The following is a 21,645-nucleotide window of genomic DNA, read 5'->3' as shown; positions in this document are numbered from 1 at the left end:
CTGTTGGCAGCTTCTACCCCACTGATTAGATTGGAGGTGGATAAAACCAAACACATTAAAGATTATTAGTTTGCACACTGTCACCAGAGGCTAAAATACATTACAGTGACTATATAGCCATACGTAACCACGTAACATTAAAGCACTGCTGTTAGGAGAGGAAATATTAAAGCTAACAGCATGTGCTTCAGCCCTTTCTTTTTCATTTATGGCCATAAAAAATAAAACATAATTCATGTAAATAAATGCACAAACACACATCTAACAGCACATGGGATAAGTTCACCTTCAGGGTTTTCTGTCAGAGAGACCTTTCTGAAGAAAACCTTTTCATTTTAACCCAAACAATCATCTGTTTCCGAAAACTTGAGGACTAATCTGTCTTAAAACCCTGAAGACAAACTTCTCCAAACAGACATAAAACAACAAGATCGTTTGACTAAAGTATCAAATCCAGCTCAGTAACAACTGTCACGGTTCACAGACAGTTGTTTTAACCCTAGTCACACATTATTAGCTTAAGCATGTTTACGTTGCATAAATTAGCCTAGCAGCTAGGGGACCCTTGTCCTCTACTTGTAGCTCAACAAATGACATGTTTACATGACAGAACAGCTCAGTTAAATTTCAGCCTGCGTGCACGTTTTTTCAGCCGAATGTTGTTAAAACAGCAGCTGATGTTGCTGCAGTGAGAAGTTAGCGGAGTAAGACGCCGTCCAGGCAGGTAACGTTGTTTGTTTACATGTGTTCTGTCTGATGACCTGTATTTTCTCCAAAATCATAACATTTCCACACTGCTGATTTATTCCCAACTACATAATGTTATCCTCATCGTCTTTCTCTTTGCTGCTTCTGTTTAATGGTGACAGAGACTTTCAAAATAAACGCGTTTCCTAATTGTGATGATATAGATCAATGTTTTCACTTTGCATCGATGATAATGGATCACTGATCACTGAATTGATATATCAAACCAGATCCATGGATCGTTACATGTCTATTAGTCAGTAACATTAAAGGCGCTGTATGTAAGAATGTGGCCAAAATGGTTACTGCACTCAAATTCACAATACTGCCGCGAGTCCTGCCGTGGCAGGGCCGCGTCGCTGCGTCCTTGATCTTCAGTTTTCCAGCGGACCGTTCAAGCAAGTCCGGCTTCTGTGCTGCTAACGCTGCTGCTGGGATACAGTGGAGGAGGAGCCGGCTGCTAATGCTATGTACCGGGACACTGCTAATGCTGCTTGCTGTGCTGCTGTAGCTCAGTCGTAACTGTAACTGATGATGAGACTCTACTGACTGCGTGACGGGTAGATGGCGGTGGGTGGCGCAACAGGCCAAAACACAAATTCAAAACATAAACATGATTTGCGGACCGTAAAAAAATTTTTTAAATGCGAATATTCTGGCTGTACTATTGTTGTCAGTGAGATCAGTTTGTTATATGAACATTATTCCTTAGTCTCTGTGACATATTAGGAGGATTTTACGACTATTTGCTTTAGATTTCTTACATATAGCTCCTTTAAGTTGCTAACTTACCATCAGCATTAGATAAGTCGACTACCCATACAGCTACTGTAACTAACATTACATGGTGAATTCAATCGCGTGGGAGCCAAGCGATGTTATTGGTGGTCAAAACAATCGAACTAATTAGAATCACCGCCCAGCAGTTGTATGACTCTGCCCACTAGTCCAGTGTCTCTGACAGTCTCCATCCATGTCAGTGAAAACATGGATGCTTCATACACAGAAGATCTATACAATCAGCACAGTTTCAAGATTAGAATCACCGATTCAGTATCTGACCAAATGTCTCCCCTTCTGTTCCTGAGATATGACGTTAAAACATGATGATGTCACACATGATGATATGGCTATCACCAGTGCTGAGGCATAAAAATGACTTTAAAAATATTAATTTGGAGCGGATTATGTGAAGGTCATATATTCTAATCCTCACTTCCTGTGGGCTACAGCAACACTAAACCCCTGAGCTTGCCTGAGAAGGACTAAATGCACAAAGCTGCTACTTTTAAATATCCCATGGAGAGAGACTTCTGAAAACGTGGGCGTGCAGCCTCGTTCTGTGGACGATAAACCAGGTGCAGACTTCCATCTGTGTCACCGCTGATGAGGAAATACAGCGAGTGCTGGACGGAGCAGTGAGTGACAACAACCCCGCCCACATTTAAGAGGACTGTCTGAACAGACCGAGGGTCTAGGTACCATGTTTGAAGGGTTACTGTTGGTTCCAAAGGTACTGGACTGAAAGGGTTTGATGGAAACGGGGCTATAAAATGACACGTTTATAACTACAAAGGGTACTCGTCTGCAGAGATTGCCGTTTCTACAGTATCCCAGAATGGACAAACCAAACACTGGCTCTAGATAGGGACATTTGCCCCTCTGCAATGAGAGCGGTGGAAAACCAGTTTTGTTTTATTTTTTTGTTTTTTACAGGACACAGCTTTATTCAGTGTTTTTAAATCAGATGGTCTGTTTGTTTCTGAGAGGAAGACACCTCTGCAGATAATTCAGCTCCAATGAAGGAATTGTAACCAGGAAGTTTCAGCTGGTTGCAAATCTGCAGTTGTCACCAGAAGCTGCCACTAAATGGACACACTGGACCTTTGACGAGGAACTTTACACCAGTCTGACAAAGAGGTTCTAGTTTAGTTATTCTGTTATCATCGTTGGGGCTTTTATCAAAATTTATGCTGATAAAAACTTTTCTGGCAGTTTCAAATATTACGTTATGTGTAAACACGCATATGACTGAAAATCAAATTTATTAATGAACTACACTGTCTGTCTCGTATGTTCAAAGCTTACCAAAACTCTGCAGGGTGGCTGTGTGTGAAACCCTGAGCTGATGACACACACATGCAGTATCTGTGTACAGTATGCAAAACATGCCATGACTCTGTAGTTGGAGGTTCTGCTGGATGACTGTTAGGAATGTTAAAGCTGCCGAAGGAGGTCTGCCCATCACTCAACAACCGGAGCATCCTCTCACATGGAAATGCTCCGGGCTCCTACTCTAACTTTGGGTGGTATATGGGACTTAAAAGAGTTTCAATCATCAACAGCTTTGTGCTCCTGACATGTTTGTTTTTTTTTTTTTTGTAGGAATGAAATAAATTAAATGTTTGATTCAGATGGAGCTGCCCCAGTCTGACAGTATCACGTGACTTAAAGGATAATGGACTGACGAGCGTGGCCTAGATATGCAGGATCACTCTCCTCTCCTCTCAGTAATTACTCTCTGTGTGGCCCTGATGAAGAATACAACACGACTCAGATTAAATCTGCAGTTGCACCTTGCAGCTCTCTGATACAAGTGTGTGAGCGGATGGCAGAAATTCCTGAGAGACAATAAATATGCAAAGTTTATGGACTTTTTATTAACTGGGGGGAAATATTTGTCTGAGATGTTATCAACAACAGGCGGCTGTGTGGCTTTTAAGTCTGTGCACATCTAATGGAGAGCCTGAAGCTATTCAACAAACACTGACAATTACTGGCGTCTTTTCAAAGTCACTGTCTCTGCTTTGTCTCAATGGAGAAGACTGAAATAGGGAAGGAACAGAGCTGGAGGTGGAACACAACTCTGGCACAACTTCACTGGCTTCTGATAAATCTTTGAGGGACATCCCATAATAGTAATGAATTCCTGGTGAGTAAAATCACAGACATGAGTGCTTCACCTGGGTTAAAACTATTAATTTAAGGGCACAAATGACTACTTTGTAAGACAAATGCTGACACTGAGAAGCAGAAAATGGTAAGTTTTCCCCTTATAAGGGAAAAGGCAATATTCCTACTAAACTGTTTACATGAATATTCCACTAACTTTGCTGCTAAACATGCCCAAACATGTCATTGACATAGTCAAAATACAGAACAGGAGCACAGCTGGAGCTGCTTGTCATTTTGCTTCCAAACAGGATGTTTTCACCTGCGGCAACTTGTTGGTTCGTGTGAACACACATCATGTCATTCCTCTGCGTTACAAAATTTGCACATATCAAAAACCTGTTGTCCACGTCTTTAATGATGTTTTAAAGTAAACATGTGTCAACTTCCAACCAGAAATCTGGGCTTTTCATGCGTCTCTACACCAGCCTGAAAAACTGTTGGCGAGTTGGTTTGTGTACAGCGGACAGAGCTGACCGTAAACGCACAAGAGGCCATGTGTTGAAAACTGTGGCAACAACCCCAATGGAGATGTTATTCAGAATGTACTGCATAAATGTAGGGCTGCCCCGGAGAATTTTCCTAGTGGACCAATAGTCATCATCACGGTCCATCAGTGGACTAGTCTCCTGCATGTTTCTGATATGAATGTAATGATTAAATGATATATTTTGGTGGTTTGAGTTGAAGGTGTGAGAAAGAATAGTATCAGTAACATTGTTAACACTGTGCTACATTACAGAGAAACACAAAACCGTACTAATGAACCTTCATTAATATAGGCCTATATTTTATCTCCAAGTGCACGTCACACACTGAGCGAGCCGCCTGTTAATGACGCTGTGGGCTAATGGGCATGTACAGTCAGGTCCATAGTTTGGGGCACCATTATCTGCTCAGATTCAACCAAATGCTTCAAAACTCATTGGATGATGCTTCACAGTGCAGTTGGACAATGACCTGAAGCATATTGCAAAAGCAACCAAAGACATTTTTAAGGCAAAGAAGTGGAATGTTCTGCAATGGCCAAGTCATATCATCTGACCTGAATCCAATTGAGCATGCGTTTCTCTTGCTGAAGCCAAAACTGAGGGCAAAACACCCAAAAAACAAGACAGCTACAGTAAAGGGCTGGCAGAGCATCACCAGGGAAGAAACCCAGCATCTGATGATGCCTATGTGTCCAACACTTCAGGCAGTCATTGACTGTAAAGGATTTGCAACCAAGTATTAAAACTGACTGTTTAATTGATGATTATGTTAGTTTGTCCAAATACTTATGAGCCCTTAAACTTGGGGGACTGTGTGAAGAAATGGTTGTAATTCCTACACGGTTCATACTACATTTTTTAAAAAAGGCTTAAATGAAAGCTGAGAGTCTGCACTTTAAGCAGGTATTCATTGTTTCATTTAAAACCCATTGTGGTGGTGTACAGAGCCAAAATGACGACAACTGTATCATTGTCCAAATAATTATGGACCTGACTGTAGCTACTTCCATGTTTCAGATGATACGTCATGTTTGTAGTCGACCAATGAAGATGAGTTTACATATCACCTTGGGTTCGTCCTTCACCTTCTCAAAATGATCCCACACTTTGGATTGCTAAATTCAGAAAAAGGCCTACTCGGAATATTTAAAACAGGACATGCTGATTACCTGCATCATATTCAGAACATTGTCATATCTGGAATGACAGTAGAATATTACTGCACATGTAAACGTAGCTGCTGATTCATGTCCAGATAAGACAAATCTACCTCAGAAACCTTTAAGGCTGTGTGGACTTGGAGGCCCAGCAGGAATCTGAGCTCTAACCCAGCATCTTTCGGCCTGAACTACAGCACATATCGTTTCTTCACTGCTGCACCTCTCACAGAGACCGACACTGCTCTGCACCACGGAGCACTGAAACCAGTTCAACCACTGCTTCAGTATAAACAGTTTACACAAAGCAATTAAATAAGTTATGTAATGTAAGTAATGTCTTTATTAAATTAAAATAGTTAAAAGATTAGTTGTTGTTTTTTTGAGAATCTTCTGACTTTGAGAAATTCTTTTTCTTATCTTTGATTATCTGTAACTATATTTACCCGTCAGAGCAGCAAAGCATGTTACTGCAAAACACAAATGAGAGATCACATAACTTTATGTAGCATGGAATTTTAGCCATTTGAAATGGTTTCTAGTCGATGCTACGATAAACTTTAAAATTCTACTTATTAATTTTAAAGTACACAGTTTGCACTAGTGTTAACCAAAATATCAATTTATTAATACGTATTGATCCTTAATATTTGAAATGGTTTCAATGCTCATTTTGCGCATCGATACTACTGTCTCACTCTCTTTTCCCTCCAACAGCGAACTGACACACAGACCACTGAAGCTGTTGAAAATGTGCACTACCACAGGACAAATAGTTTTCATTATTATCGTAAATACGTTTTAATTAGGGACTGTTTTTTATGTATCAGAGAAAGGTGGTGGCTGGGGTGTGACTTCGTTTTTATTCTTATTTCGATCCTCCCCAAGTTCCAGATATTTTTTCCTGAGCCTCCCTGAGTGACTGGTGGAAAATGCATGACCCTCCCTCCACCCTAAATTAGTTATTAGATTTTTTTAATCGTTGCCTTTTATTGAATCATTGCCTTGACTGGAGCAGAGAGGTCCAGCTGGAACAAAGACAACAGCCCCGAAGACCAGAAGTGAACAAAAATGTGTCCACATACTTTTGGCCATGAGGGGTCATATCTGCTCAATGTTAGATACAGAAACAAATGAAACCTTCTCTCCATACTCTACAGCCATCCATCCATTTTCACCCTCTTATCTGGGGCCGGGTCACCCCAGACGTCCCTCTCCCCAGTGACACTTTCCAGCTCCTCCTGGGGGACACCGAGGTGTTCCGTGTGTTCTGGGTCTGCCCCGGGGCCTCCTACCAGTGGGACGTGCCTGGAACACCTCCAGCAGGAGGCGCCCAGGAGGATCCTGATCAGATGCCAAACCACTTCAAATGACCCCTTTCTACAGTGGCTCTACTCCGAGCTCCCTCAAGATGTCTGACTCCTCCCCCTATCTCTAAGGCTGAGCCCAGACACCCTACAGAGGAAACTCATTTCAGCCGCTTGTATCTGTGATCTCATTCTTTTGGTCACTACCCAGAGCTCATGACCATAGGTGAGGGTTGGGACGGAAATGGACCGGCTAATCGAAAGCTTCGCCTTCCGGCTCAGCTCCCTCTTCACCGTGACAGTCTGGCACAGCGCCCGCATCACTGCAGAAGCCGCAATTCTGAGGTCCCCAAACCGGATCACTTCCTCCCCTGTTGCATCTTGAGATCCTGTCCATGAATATCACAAACAGGATCTCTACGTTCATGCCATCCATATTTGTGTCTGTTTTCTGAAAGCACACAGATACTGACTGAACAGAGCAGAACCACCGGAGATCATGGAGGCAGTGTGGCGTAGTTCAAGCGAGATACAACTGTAGGAGACGACGAACAAACGTCATTAATGGTGGAACAGAATAAAACAGTAATTCAGTAAAAAGAATTCTCCGTGCACATGTTGGGATGTATATAATGTCCTCACAGACCACCACCATCTTCAACTCTGCCTCCATTTAAAGGTGGAACATTACAACATCCTCCACCGTCACCTTGTTTGTTGTTGTGTGAAACTTTTGACTCCGCCCTTTTCGTGTCACCTATTGGCTGTATCCATGCCACCATGAAGTTTGCGTGGAAGTATGAGGGCAGTGACGTTTACAATGTTTGAAAGAGACAAATCTATTTTTGTACGTAAAGCAAGAATAACTGAGCCTTAAGACTAAAGACGTGGAGTTTGCTGTCTCGTCCTGCAACGCTCAGAACAGCATGGTTCAATTTCAACTTGCTTGACAGGAGTAATTTTTATAAATTAATTATTTTCTTTGCCTCATCTGTTTTTAGCCTAATTCATTTATTGCAGGTATTTTATTGTTCTGGCGTGAGCTCTGTCTTATCTTTATTAATGTGAAACAGTCGTAACCTTGATTAAATAATAATTATATTTATAAATGTTATAAGTATTCAAAGCTTTGTCATTTGAATTAATCAAAGTTTTGTTTGTCTCAATGTGTGATTGAGAAAACATCACAGGAAAATAATTGGATTGCAGCCACTGCGGGTGGACAAACAAAAAGAACTGCTGCCTACGGAGGTGTCGACAGGAGGTGAGAGGAAGAGGATTCGACACCCACGGTGTGTGACTGACAGAAGAACTCTGTCTGTATCGCAGAAATACCACAGAAATGAGCACTGATGAAATGACACAATGTTCAGTGTGAGAAAATAATAAAGTGATGACAAGTTCAAGAGTCGATGAGTGATGAAATAAGAGGGAACAGTCCTCTCAGGATGATTTATAGCAGGTGATTAAGAGGAGTTTATCGTTTGTATGGAAGCTGCTTATTCAAGTTCAGAGTGGGAATCTCTCCACACCTCACGATTAGATTCAAAGGGTTACCACGCAAATTTAAAACAAATTTTGTGCATCAAAATTTCGATTTCTATACATGAGTATTTTTCCTCACTGTGTGACTACTTGCTATTCTTAAAACACAGCGTATTTGTAATTATCCATTATCTAAAATAAATGGAAGTACTTCCATTATCTGATACAACAGCAGTAACAAACAGAAGAGTTGCGTCACCTGGAAGGTTTTATTTGCCAACACATTTACTGTTACTGTTCCTATTATTTATCTCATGGAAGCTCTGATATCACTTGTTTGATTGTTCTTTGTTTGGCAGCAAATAGTTGATAGTTTTTTCTCCACGTGGAAACAGGAAATAGTTTCTCATGTTTGTTGTGTTCCCAAAATATTTTACAAAATAATACACAACTTGAGTTTATCACAGAAGTCAAAGTGTTTCCATAAGCCAGGGGGTGGCAGTCAGGTTGTATCTATCACGCGGTCAGTCATCACCAGAACTCAAGAAGTAGCCTCGCTTAGTATGTCAACACGATGCCCATTTACATCTGTTACATTTCACCGATTTTTAATTTCCGAATATTACCTTTTCTGCAGTGACACATAAATCTTTCAGGAGAGAATCACAATGCATCTTAAGTCCAGTTCAGACCAAAGATTGCGCGAGACAAAACCATTTTCGAACGTTGCAGAGAAAAGTGTCAACGGTGTGAACTGGCCGGTCTGAGCTCGACTCAAGCCGGCTGATGGTGTCACCTGACACTCAGCTGGTCAAATGGCTGGCAGCTGGTTTTAAAGCACGCAAAGCAGCAAGTTTCCAATCAGCTTTCAGTGAAGTCCGCTGATCAAGTCAAAGACAGATCAGCAGTACAGAGAGTTGCTGACTAGAGATGATACACCGTCTCATGGTGGTCACTTCCTGTGAACCAGCAGCTTTTTACAATGATGCAGAACGGAGCGTTGACAGTAGTTCCTGTTACAACTCGTCTCGTTGCGAATCTTTGTTTGAACTGAGCTTTAGAATAAATTTTTATATTTAAAACTGATCCAAAACATTCTGCTCATATTCCAAACACTTCCCAGGCCTGGAAAACAGTTTCTGTAATTTCATAACCTTTCCAGGAATTTCACGACTGTGGGAACTCTGTACCTTTAACCACGTCCGATTTAAGCCTGACCCAACACTGATAACACAAACCCGCTCAGGTCGCTGCAGGTTAGAGGATCAAACTCAAAGTAGCTGGCTGGCGGTCGGCCATCCAGTTTCCCAGCAACCATCAAACAGTAGTTCTGCTTGAACAGTGAAAGGCCACTGTTGTTTATTTACTCGGCCTGCTCCCTCTGACCCTGGCGCGTTGGTAGCACATCGATGAGTCGCACCGCAAACAAGGCAGATCAGCTTATTTTGGGAGGGCAGACAATACATCACTCAGTTGTCAGTGAAGTCCACCAACCAAAAGGACCTGTAAGGTCTTGAGCTAACACACATCGCGTTGTCCTCTTTAAAGCTGAGTTTGCCACCTGGGTGCTCAGCTCCGTCTGACCAGAGGTGGTAGACTTCACACTGAAACGCAAAGACAAAGATCTCTGAACATGCTGTGAGAGACCAGACCGACAGCAGGACTCCTGCACATCCTAAATGATGGCTCAAAGAATAAAAAGGTTTCATTCATTTATTACATTTTTTATTTAGTTTTTTCTTCATTACTTTACTATTTATTTTTATTTCTTGTTATCTTATCAAAACTATTTTTTATATTCATATAAGCAGAACATGCCTGGGGTCTGTTTCATGAAACCAAGATAGCAGATAAAGATAAAGCTGGGATTTTCCAGTTAATCTCGCTGAATCTTGCCGTGACGTGGTTTTCACAAAAGCAGCAGCACATACGTTACCATGGAGATTCTTTCTGCGCAGCTACCCTGCACCAGCCCAGGCAAAGAGCCAGGCTTTATTAATCGTGATCTGTCAGAAACCAGTGTGTTGTTAGTTATTCCATGATCTTCTGTTTGTGTTTTGCCTTATTTATATCAGCTTGCAATAAAATAACACGGGTGCATTTTGCCATTCAGTTATGTACTGTTATTTTAACTTTGTGACATAATTGTTTTTCTAATTATTTATGTGACAGTCATTGCTCCTGTTGTGTTTATGAAGACCACTCTTCATATTGTTGTCAGAGGTTTGATATCTTTATTACTGACATGATTAGAAGTTGCTGATAAAGTTGTAAAGGTGTTTTCATTGAAGTCAGAGATAAGGGCAATTTTTCAGCGTTTTTAAGTCCTGTTTCCTGTGCCGTCACCACCTGAGGGCCAGACAGGGCCTGTGACATCATCATTGCCAACATTGTCCTTTATGGCATTACCTGTCTCATGAATAAAAGATGGACTGGGACAGAGGTTGACAACCTTTACCTTCAAAAGAGTCAGTTTTACTCTGTATATAGGGTTCACATTTTTACAGTTGGAGAATGTACGAATTTCTTTCGGCCTGTAAGAGATAGATTGAAATTTATAATTTTTTTTTTTTTTTTTTTTTGGTAAAAGTCACAGGGAGCTACTGGAGAGGGGCTAAAGTGCCACACGTAGTCCCAGAGCCACAGGCTGATGACCCCAGGTCTATACTATCATTGCTATAATAGTTAATGTACATTTTTAGGTTACTTGAGCATTCAGTCGGTCCGCTACAATCTGCATGCTTCTTCTCACCATTTTATTACAGCTGCCATGTGCGTTTGCTTTTTTGTAAGCTCCCATTATTTGCTGTTGCTCGCTGAGTGTTAAGTATTCAGCACTGTTCTGTTTCAACATTAGTAAATCTGTGATCGACCTCATGTTCTGTAGAAGAAAGCCATGAGTGCACAGTTAGCCAAATTACTTGCACCTGGCTTCACCTAGTCGCACCTCCCTCCTCAGCCTGGATAAGCCAATGTTAAACAGACAAAGCCAGGACGCACAGACGAGACGAGGACAAGCCTTGCTATATCCATTATCCTGGATTTCTGAGCTTTAGTGAAATAGGCCTCTGCTCAAAAGCACTTAATATTGATTGAGTAACTTTGGGTTTTGGAGTGTAGGTCAAACAAAACAAACAGTTTAAAGATATTATGAGTTAATCTCTGGAAAAATCATAATGGGCATTTTTCACTGTTGTAAAAAAACAAGTTGACATACAATGAAAATAAGTTGGTTGCAGCCCTGAGGACGTACTGACACTGCTGATCAGGTAACAGCAGAGAAGACAACAAGGATATCTGTGCAGCTCAGAGAAAAGCACATTCATCAGAATTCAACACACACATAGGTGTCTATGAACTGTTCCTGCATAAAGACAACTGAAGATGAACAGCTAAACACTGAGCTGTTATTATACATTTTCTTGCAGATGTCAGCAGAATCCCACGGAGCGTCTTCAAAGAGTATCCACTGAGACGATACTAACAAAGGTTTGTAACAAGCACTTCTTGGGAAAATATTAATGATGTGAACGAAACACAGTCAGCCAAGTTTTCCTCTCACTCTTTCATCTTACAGTACGTGATGACAGGTGAGATTTTCATATTCATGCTTCTGTTACCTCCTCAGTCACAAAGTGAAGATGGCCTCATGTATGTCAGCACTTTGACACAACATATGCCTCGAGTCCTGGAGGGAAATGTGGACTATGCACAGTGTAATGTCAGTGAACACACATGGTGCCCAACAGTCTGTGTCTGAATCACATGAAACCATTTAACTGCAACATGCCACAGTTTCAGACAGATTTATTTTTACCAAATGCCAATAATAAAGGCCGTCTGCAAAGACATTTACTACAGATGGAGACACTGATAAGATGATATCATAAACACAACTACAGGACTTTCTCTTGTCTAAGAGATAAGTACTTCCTCTATTCGAGACAAGACTGAGCATTGTTCTGCTTTCTGTAAACTCAGCATTTTGTGTCTGTTACTGCTCTTCTATCTTTATGATTGTTAAAGGGGATGATCTTTCTATATCAGCACACCTCACAGTGTAGTGCACCAACTAGACCTTTATCATAGCTACTTGTCATGTAGTAAAAAACAGAGACGCTGTTTAAATCATGATCCTGCTCAGGGTTCAACGCTAAGGTTTTTTTTCACTTGCCCGGTCAGCCAAGTTGGTCAGAGATCTACTTGCCCGAAGTCAGTTTTTACTTGCCCTATAAAAATTGTTTAATTTAAGCGGCCATCAAATAACAAAGACTGCAGTTATTTTTATGTTATGTAATCTTTATTTACACTGTATTTATTAATTAAAACAACATATGTGATGTATTGTAGCTTAATTCCTACACAAAAATGACAGTGTCGGGGCTTAAAGTGAAAAATTTGTCAATCGTTCTCCGTCTATATTTTATAATTTCACCCCTCTCTCCAGTTATGCTGTATTAACACCGGGTTTAATATATTTTGCTTCCATCTCTCTGCCCTGCTCTACTATACTTCAACGCTATTTAGCTCTCTCTCTACTCTACCAGTAGACTACCACATCCACCTGTTGCACAAAACGCACACAGCAGTGTTTCCCCTAGGATGGAGTTGTAGCAGCGGAGGTGAAGCACACGCATGAAAAATAATTTTCACATGTGTGAAACTTTTTTGTATGCTTGCAAAGCACAGCCTGCTGGGATGTTTCTATGTATATACTGGCACCAGAAGGGCTCTTTAGGACTAAGTACATACAGTACATGTGTGCACAGTAATGAGCAGGTGAAATGTCTGTCTAGCTTACATATGAGGTGTCTCAAGATTTAGGAACATACAGTTGTATTGAATATAATAAAGTAAAAAGTCACTTGACATGCTGCTGTTTTGTGCTATGACCTATTTAAGTGCTGGAAGTTGTTATTTACATGACAACGCCTGAACGCAACACAAGCTCAGTATGAGTGCCGTGCTACGCTGCTCGTCTGTGCGTAACAGCAGTCTGTTGATGGTTATTTACACACTGTCCATTTCAATAACTTTGCCAGCTGACAAACTGCACCGGGCTCGGGGTCAGGTTTGGTCAGGAAAATGCAGCCTGAGCCGCTCTAGCGTGATCACCTGTGTGTGTGGCGGAACTCCACCGTGCGCGATACAGAGAGCAGAGGAGAATTGTTAACGCGTGACCATGTAGAGACAGAAATGACACGATGGCATAACACCATAAATAGTATATTGTTATGTTATTATATGAAGCGTCCGTCGTGCAAAATAATATCAATGGGGGCTGTGGGCAGGACATTGTTACACAGCTGTGCCTGTGACTTCAGGCAGAGAGACCGCTGCATCAGAGCAGAAGGAGCATGTTTTAAAATACATTTATTTTATCAATTAGTTATTAGCTTTTACTATTTTTAGCAATGTGCCCGATCGGGCAGTGAGTTGTTAGTTTACATGCCCGACCGTGAGTTTTACTTGCCCCGGGCAATCGGGCAATCCTTATTGTTGAGCCCTGCTGCTGAGTATATTTGTATTTACACTGAGGAGCCTGGGGAAATCTCCAATGGGCTGTTTGAGTGTTTAGAAAAGGTTTTAGCATTTGAATGTGGTTTAGATAAACAGTATTAATGTGGATGGTGTTAAGAATTTAAATGGTTATAAAAGGTGCAATAATGAAATGAAGGGACAGAGTTGTTTCATCTTTCAGCCGACATCGGAGACAGTAACAGCACCAAAACAATTTCTGTATCAATGGGACAGCCAGCAGGACGGGATCATGAGCAGCACAAGTGTGATGTTTTGACAACGTGTTATGTGTGCAACCCACCATGAGAGATTTAAAAATTAGCTGATAGCAATTAGCAGCTAACTCAAAGAAGAACAGCGGGCGAAAATAGTGAAAATGAGGTGCAGGAGCTCCTTACTCTCCGAGCAGAGGACAAGATCAGCCGCCATATAACAGGAACCGTAAATTATTGTTACATGTTATGCCATTGTTAATTGTTTAGAAAACGCTGCTGACACGTTTGTTACATGTCACACTCGAAGCTGACGCTGTTATGTTAAATGTCAAATCTGTCACGCCTCTTTTGATTGCCTGATGCCGGCATGCTGTCTGATGCCGGCATGCTGTCGCTCCAGTGTGTTATTTCAGACAGCATGCCGGCATCAGGCAATCAAAAGAGGCGTGACGCTGTTATGTTAAATGTCAAATCTGTCACGCCTCTTTTGATTGCCTGATGCCGGCATGCTGTCTGAAATAACACACTGGAGCGACATGAAGCCGCTGTTGTTTGGTTCTGTGTAAAATGCAAAGGTGGCATCATGACAGGAGTTTGTAGCTAAATTTGATACGATTCAGGGGCCTGTGATCAATATGAGACAATATTATCTGCCCATTTAACACAGTCTGTCACAGAGGAAGCCGCCACCCCTTTATTTTTTGCTTTTGGCCATAAAAGATAGAAACAGCACATGAATAGTTAGTGCAGTAAAGTTGACTTTAAACTGACTCCACTAACACACATCTAACAGCACAAGATAAGTTCACCTTCAGGACTTTCTGTCAGAGAGACCTTTCTGAGAGAAATGTTTTCATTTCAACCCAAACAATCATCTGTTTCTGAACATTTCAGGACTATGTGTCTTACCTGAAGATAAACTTCTCCAAACAGACATGAAACAACAAGATCCTTTACTGAACAACTACCGGCCCATTTCAAATCTGCCATTTTTAGGCAAAGTCCTTGAGAAAGTTGTTTACCAACAGCTTACTGACTTTCTCCTAATGAACAACTCCTTTGATGTTTTCCAGTCAGGTTTTAGACCCCATCACAGCACTGAGACCGCTCTTATTAAGGTGACAAATGACATCCGCCTGAACACTGATGCAGGCAAAGTCTCAGTTTTAGTCCTGCTAGATCTGAGTGCTGCTTTTGACACTGTCGATCATGAGATCCTTTCACAGAGACTAGAGGACTGGGTGGGCATCTCTGGCACTGCCCTAAATTGGTTGAAGTCCTATCTAGAAGACAGGAAGTACTTTGTTGAAATTGGTAACTGTGCCTCAGACCACATGGCCTTGACCTGTGGGGTGCCCCAAGGGTCAATCCTGGGACCCCTTCTGTTCAATCTCTACATGCTGCCTTAAGGCCAGTTAATACAAAGTAATAATGTGTCCTACCACAATTATGCAGATGACACTCAGATCTATGTCTCACTGACAGCAGGTGAATATGGACCAGTGGATTCACTCTTTCACTGCATCCAACAGGTCAGTGTGTGGATGCAAAACAACTCTCTCCAGCTAAATTCAGACAAGACTGAAGTCATCGTATTTGGTCCACAGAAACAACGAGAAAGTGTCAGCAGTCACCTCCAGTCTATCTCTCTAAAACCTACAAATCAGGTTAGAAATCTCGGGGTAATAATGGACTCAGACTTGAACTTTAACAGCCACATCAAATCAATAACATCAGCAGCTTTTTACCATCTAAAAACATTGCCAAAATCAAAGGTATAGTGTCTAAACCTGACTTGGAGAGACTGATCCATGCATTTGTCTCTAGTAGGTTAGACCACTGTAACGGCCTGCTCACTGGCCTCTCCAAACGGGCAGACAGCTGCAGTACATCCAGAATGCTGCTACTCGGGTCCTGACCAGAACCAGGAAGTACGAGCACATTAGTCCTGTGCTCAGGTCTCTACACTGGCTTCCTGTGGCTCAGAGAATAGACTTTAAAGCAGCTCTGCTTGTGTACAAGTCTCTCCACGGCCTAGCACCAAAGTACATCTCTGACATGTTAGTGCCATATGAACCATCTCGGACTCTGAGGACCTCAGGTACCGGCCTCCTGCTGGTGCCCAGAGTCAGGACTAAACATGGGGAATCAGGATTCCAGTTTTATGCAGCTAAAATCTGGAACAGTCTTTCTGAAGATGTGAGACAGGCCTCTACTCTGACAATGTTCAAATCTAGGCTCAAAACAGCTCTATTTCACTGTGCATATGACTGAAAGGATCTTATCTGCACTCTTCTCTTTTAAAGTTCATTTTATAATGATTATTTATGTTTTTATTTTGTATTGTGACTTTAATGCATTTTCTTGTTCTGTAAAGCACTTTGAATTACTTTGTGTACGAATTGTGCTCTACAAATAAACTTGCCTTGCCTTGCCTTTACCAACAGTATGAAACCCAGCTCAGTAACAACTGTCAGGGTTCACAGACAGAACACTTGATTTTCACTAGTCACACATTATTAGCTTAAGCATGTTTACATTAGCCTAGTGGCTAGCAGACTTTTTTCCTTTTCTCATATCTTAACAAATGACATGTAACGTCAATATTTTCTTCCTCACTGCTGTTTTAAGTCTCCCCGTCTCCCGACAGAACAGCTTGATTGGATCTCAGCCTACATGCACGGTTTTTCATACGAACATTGTTGAAGCTGTTGTTGCTGCAGTGAGAAGTTAGCAGAGTGAGACGCCGTCCAGGGAACTAACATTACGTCGTGTTTTTTCTCCAAACAGCTTTGTTTACATATAGCATGTGCTCTGTCTGTTGACCTGTATTTTCTCTGAAATCCAAAATAGTTCCTCACTGCTGATTTTCCCTGAGTAAATAACGTTATGGTCTTTGTCTTTCTCTCGGCTATTTGCCATCTGCCTGCTGCTGTTTGACAGTGACACAGAATTTCAAAATAAAAGCTAAAAATGATTATACACGTCAATGTTTTCACTTTGCATCGACGATATTGGATCGCTGATCATTTAATCGATATATAGATCCAGATCAATGAATCGTTTCACCCCTACTAACGCCCAGATCACACAGAAAGTGTTTTAGCAGCTGAGTGCAGGTTTTTGTAATTGTTTTTAACGAGAATGAAGCTTTTTGCTCGCTGGTTTTGCGTTGCTACATGAGTCATGTTTCTGTGCTCTAGGCGCCTGGTGTTTTTGCCAGAGCCTCTGAACTTCTCTGGTTGAAAAAACTTCAACTCAGAGCAGAAAAGCGCCCCATGTCATCGCCGTCATCTTTTTTCCCCATTGTCCAATCAGATGATTTGAGAGGCGGGCCTTCTGTGGTGGTCACAACAACAAGTTTGCAGTTGGTAAACAATGGAGGAGAAACTGGTGGTAGTGGTTGCTGGATACCCAGAGCTATACAACTTTACAAACCACAGTAAGCACCATCTCAATAGAAAACAGCAGGCGTGGAAGCAGATGCAGTACTTGAAACTTCCATCATGGAGGAGAAGCTCCTGGACCAACTGGTGGTACTCCCCATGATCCAGCCTCTTTTTTAGGGTCTCATGTACCCACACAGATCTCTGTTTATCTGCTGACAGCCTCTCACCCTCAACCAGAGCTACAGACAGTACCCTCTGCCTCAACATGTCAGCAACTACACACTGATTACTAGAGGATAAATACAATAAAAACAGACTAATAAACTGTAGACTGATTAAACAGGAGGGTTAGGGTATGGAGGTGATGGGGTGGTTGCCTGGCAATTTTTTCCAGGCAATGCAGTGTGCCTCACATTCTGCAACCTACAAATGCCCCTCTGTAATCTGGGCCATGAATGAACTCACACAGTTTCCCTCTGGGAGCAATTACACTGTGCAGGTCTGCTGTTTCCTCAATCTATTAAAACTGACTTACATTCCCCCGTAGCACCTGATTAAGTCGGACAACTTCTGGTCCTTCTGAGCATTATTCCAGGAAGACCGGGCAGCGTATTAAAAGCTTCTTTGCCTGGTTCTTTTCTGACCTCAGGGACCAACATCTGTGAAATATTTTGTGAGCACAGGCCATACTAATTTTGGTTTCAAAACATGAATTTGTTTTATCTATTAGTTTATTTGTCAAGGTCAGGAGCAATGCTAAAACACTAACAGATTACGGCAACATGAAAGTAATAACACAGATGTAGAGTGTAGGATTTCTGTCCCTGGTTCCTCTCATCAGTCCTTTCTACTTAAAAAGCTAATAACGTACATATGAAGGAACCAGCCTGAGGAGAAATTTATATGTAAAAGCCAAACAATGCAAAAGTCCTTAAATCAACTATTTGTTAGGGTTATTTTAGATTTTATTAATTGGGGTTGCATGAGGTACTTTTCTGTAAACAGTATATTACATACAGTAGATGTCAGTTGGCACGCCACCAGTTTGGACACAAATTTGCAAATCCTAGGCTCCTCTGAGCTCCTCCTATGAGTACTCATTGCCTTCATCGGCTGTATTGGCTAGGTTTAGGCAAGAGGACTGGGATTGGTTAGGGTAAGGGTAAAAATGTTAGGATAAGCCAGTCAGAGGCAGAGTAAGGCAGAGTAAGGTAGGCCATGCCTTCACCATCCCAGGATTTGCAAATTCAAGCTGTGGACATGGTCAGCAACTAAATGTATTTTAGCCATCTAATACCAGTTTAAGTGTACATTATATTGACAGTATTTTCACTGTTTTACCTTAGCATCTACGACGGGCTTGAGAGGCGCATTCATTGAGGACTTGGCTCAGATTCCAGAGTTACTTTCTTATCCTGAAGCCTCCATAAGGAATCTGATCCCATTTGATTCAGCGGTGGGAGCCTCTTGCAACCATCGACCCCAGCAGGGTTCAAACCCTGGATCTTCCGCATGGAAGACGAGTGCTCTAACCATCATCAACTGCTGCCTCCAAGTGTAAGCTGAAGCAGAAAAAATATTCTAAATATAGCATACACTTACAAAGATATAGATCTTTTTAGGTAGCCAGAAAACATTTTGGCTGCAGCCCTGTCCACAGCAGGACATTTTTTAGCTTCTGTGCAGGTAGATATGATTCATCAAACGTGATAGCAAAGCAACAAAATACATAAAATTCAACGCAACAGAGACGTCAGATCGGTCGGACCACCATGTTTAAACTGAATATCTTTAAGTGTTACAGTTACAACTGAAAATGACAACAGAAATAAACAAGCTTGCCGATTTTACATATCGCTGCAGCTGTAATCAACTGCTAGTTTTCTACCTGGAAGTGATTATTATTAGCGCTCTTTAAGCAATCTTTACGGTATAGTTGTGACATCACAAATTCACAGAAATCCTGACGGCTCCTTTAAAGACAGTTTCTGAGTACACACTGTGTGGACTAGTGTTGTCACGATACCAAAATCTTTGTGTCGGTACCAATACCAATATGAATTTTGATACTTTTCGATACTCTTCGGTATTTTCCTAAGGAAAAGTCCTTTTGGATACAAACCTTTAGAACAACAAATAGTAGGGGTGTAACGGTACCAAAAAAATCATGGTTCGGTAAGTACCTCAGTACGGACGTCACGCTTTGGTAACTCAAATGTTCCACCAAGTTTGTGTTGTCTCGTGTTGTCTCCCTTTGCGATTCAGACTTTCTTCACGTGCGCCAGCTGCGAATGTTGATACAGGTGTTGTCATACACACCACTTGCGCAATCTGTGCTCCAATAGGAACAAGAAAGGCATTTGTGTGCATAAATGAGTAAAATAAATTAACTAAATTAATGAACTGAATCAATTTCAAAGTACCGGTATTTTCCAAATGCAGTATAGTACCGTTTGGAATACTCTGGTTCCGCGGTACTATTTTAGTACCGGTATACCGTGCAACACTAGTGTGGACTGAGCATTTTGATACTTTCACGGTGTATCTATCGCACCAATATCTGCTTTCTTTTTACAGAGACATGAAAATCTGACTCTGCAGTATACGGGACCTTTAAAAGTTACTAATGCATGTGCGGTTTAACATGCCTGACTTACACACCACTCTTATGTGTGGTTCATGTCATACACAGGAAATAAAAGGCCTACAATATTCAATAACCAGTTAAAAGTGATGGCACAGTCCAGCTTAGAGACAAAAGCCTTCAGACTTCAACATTACCACAACACATCATTGACAATAAACAGCTTCAATACTGAGAAAAGTAAAATGTGTAAATGCATTCAGACTGTGTCCCTGCTGACTGTGTGTAGAAACTGACAGAGCAGCTTTAAAAGATACAGACAGGCCGGGACACACTTCAACATCTAACTGACCCCATAACATCAACCGATAAACAGCCAGGAAATAGACGGCGCCACAGCAGCATTTAGCCTCCAGCAAAGCCTCAGGAGCCACAGACAAAGAGACAGACATGTTGGGTCACATTTGTCAGAAGGAAGAGACATTCTTACCTTAACTGAAGTGTAGCGATTTAAATCCACGTCATATAGTTTCCCAGGATAGTTGTTGTCTCCATCTTCCATGGCTGCTGCTAGCTAACGTTAGCTACTGTTAGCATCTCACAAAATCACTAACTTACAACTAATATCAAAGAAACACGATCTAATGCCGGTTATTTAGCTTCTACGACTTTATAAACGTTAGTTTGTTTTTGACAGTTTAACTCTGACTTAACTTCAGAGGTCTTCACGGAGGTAACAGTCTTCAGCTCGCATTAATTAATATTAATTTAATTAGTTTCACCTGAAGGAGACACCTGCGTACGTCACACGCAGTGACGTCGCAGACCAGAGGGGGCGCTGTTTCAAAAAATAAAACAAAATAAAATAAATATATAATAAAATAAAATAACAGGGAAAACACAGAGACTATATAAAAAAAGTAAAACACAAAGATGATTTACAAAAATAAAATTAAATAAAATAAGATTAAAAAAACAGGGATAAAGAAAGAAAGACAAGAAAAGTAAAGAATAAAAAATAAAATTTAATTAATAACACAGGGAAAACACAGAGACCAAACACAGTTTTATACTAAGAAGATAAAAACAATAAATAAAATAAGATAAAATTTAACTAAATTAAATCAATTTCAATTAAATAAAAACTAAAACAGGGAAAACACAGAGAGCATATAAACAACACATGAAAAATCTAAAACAATAAAAATAAATAAAGAAAAGAAAAGGAAAGAATAAAAAAAATCTAATTTAATTAATAATGCAGAGAAAACAGAGACTACATAAAAAAAGGAAAACACAAAGATGATTAAAAGAAAAATAAAATAAAGACAAAAGTACAATAACATAAAAGGCAATGCTCTGTGAGTTAAAAGCCAGAGAATAAAAGTGTGTTTGAGGACAGGATTTAAAAACAAATGGTGTGCTCCCCTCCAGCTGGACATTCAGTCCCACTCTGACACCCCTGCTCACATGTTAACTGCCACATGTAGAAACTTGCTCAGAGATATTATTGCGGTCTGGTTACTGCAAACTCTTTTAAAGAGAAAGAAAGAATTTTGCTTTAGGGTGAAATTTTGTGTCTGTCCAACTTGTCAGCTTAGTTTAGTGGACCATGAACTGATCTGGTATTTTAACAGTGAACATGACAAACATATTGAACCCTTCAGGACAATCTGAGCTCGCCAGAACGACACCTGTGCATTAAACAGTTACCAAAATATTCCAACTCATTTCATCACTGGGATGAAGAGTGAAGAGACAGGTCTACAGCAACATAAGTTCATATTGATAATAATAA

The sequence above is a fragment of the Epinephelus lanceolatus genome, chromosome 5, assembly GCF_041903045.1.
Source record: "Epinephelus lanceolatus isolate andai-2023 chromosome 5, ASM4190304v1, whole genome shotgun sequence".
Taxonomy (NCBI): Eukaryota; Metazoa; Chordata; class Actinopteri; order Perciformes; family Serranidae; genus Epinephelus; species Epinephelus lanceolatus.
Note: the sequence above shows the minus strand (reverse complement) of the source record.